This window comes from Piliocolobus tephrosceles, unplaced genomic scaffold (assembly GCF_002776525.5).
Source record: "Piliocolobus tephrosceles isolate RC106 unplaced genomic scaffold, ASM277652v3 unscaffolded_38562, whole genome shotgun sequence".
NCBI classification, from domain to species: Eukaryota; Metazoa; Chordata; class Mammalia; order Primates; family Cercopithecidae; genus Piliocolobus; species Piliocolobus tephrosceles.
This window is the reverse complement of record NW_022322712.1, coordinates 1-1,516: the sequence shown is the minus strand read 5'-3', so window position 1 is coordinate 1,516 and position 1,516 is coordinate 1. Positions and strand designations below refer to the sequence as shown.

At 61.7% G+C, this 1,516-nt stretch overlaps 1 pseudogene; it reads left to right on the top strand.

The window, feature by feature from the left end:
- Positions 1-5: 5 nt before the first annotated feature.
- Positions 6-1,510, top strand: LOC113223088 (annotated as a pseudogene).
- The last annotated feature ends 6 nt before the right edge of the window (positions 1,511-1,516 follow it).

Genomic DNA, 1,516 nt, shown 5'->3' with positions numbered 1-1,516 from the left:
AAAGGGGCCCCTGTAGCAATGGGGAAGCAGCCTCCACCTCTAGGCCCCTGGAGACTCAGAGAAACCTCACTTCCTCCGGGTGCAGTCCCAGGCCCTTGGAGGGAAATGTCCACCTCAAGAGCGTGACAAAAAAGAACCAGAATGAGAAGGCCCAGGTGCATGCAGTGAGTTTCTACCCCAAGGGCCACGGAGTCACCAGCTCACACAGCCCTGCTGGAGGCATCCTTCCCTTTGGGAAGCCTGACCCAGCTCCAACAGTGCTCCCTGCCCCAGTTCCAACAGTGCTCCCTGCCCCAGTTCCAACAGTGCTCCCTGCTCCAGTTCCAGCAGTGCTCCCTGCCCCAGTTCCAACAGTGCTCCCTGCCCCAGTTCCGGGCTGCTCCCTGTGGCCAAAGAAGGCGGCCTTGAAGATGCTGGATAGAGACCACCTGCCCAGCTCTCCAGTGTTGCTAATGCGGGGGAAGGACATGCAGCACAAAGATCCTGCAGCTCTAGGATCAAGTAGCTCTGCTCCACCCAGAGCTGCCGGCCACGAGTCCCGCAAAAGAAAGCGGTCAGGGTCACCACTGCTGCTACAACCGACCCCTCCCCTGCAACTGAGATGGGATAGAGACGAGCTGCCCCCACCCACTAAGCTTCCCTGCCTATCTCCTGAGGCACTGTTAGACCTGGGTCAGGCTTCCCAGAGGGAAGGACGCCTCCAGCGGGGCAGCATGGGTAAGAACATGGGGGTGTTAAGTAGAACATCAAAATCCAGGAGATGAAAACCGCCGCTTGGGAGGAGAAAGAAGACATGGCAGGGCAGGCGTGGTGGCTCACGCCTATAATCCAGCACTTTGGGAGGCCGAGGCAGGTGGATCACCAGGTCAAGAGATTAAGACCTGAGGAGCTCTCTGCCTGGTCCCTGCATGCTCCCTGCATCATCTGGGAAGTGAGAAGCGCCTCTGCCCGGCTGCTCCACCATCTGGGAAGTAAGGAGTGCTTCTGCCCGGCCGCCTCACAGTCTGCGAAGTGAGGGGGGCCTCTGCCTGGCCACTGCCGGGTCTGGAAGGTGAGGAGCCTCTCTGCCTGGCACCGCCCCTCCCCCCACCTCACCGTATGGGAAGTGAGGAGCACGTCTGCCTGGCAACTGCACGGTCTGGAAAGTGAGGAGCGTCTCTGCTCTGCCGCCTCACAGTCTGGGAGGTGAGGAAGGCCTCTGCCTGGCCACCAACCCGTCTGGGAGATGAGGAGCGCCTCTGCCCAGCACCACCCCCCTACCCCACCATATGGGAAGTGAGGAGCGTCTCTGCTCAGCCGCCTCACAGTAGGGGAGGTGAGGAGCGCCTCTGCCCGGCAATCTCGCCGTCTGGGAGGCTAGGAGCGCCTCTGCCTGGCCACCCGTGTGGGAGGTGAGGAGCGCCTCTACCCAGCGCCACCCCTCCAACCCCAGTGTATGGGAAGTGAGGAGCGTCTCTGCTCGGCCACCTCACAATCTGGGAGGTGAGGAGCGCCTCTGCCTGGCCACCAACCCGTC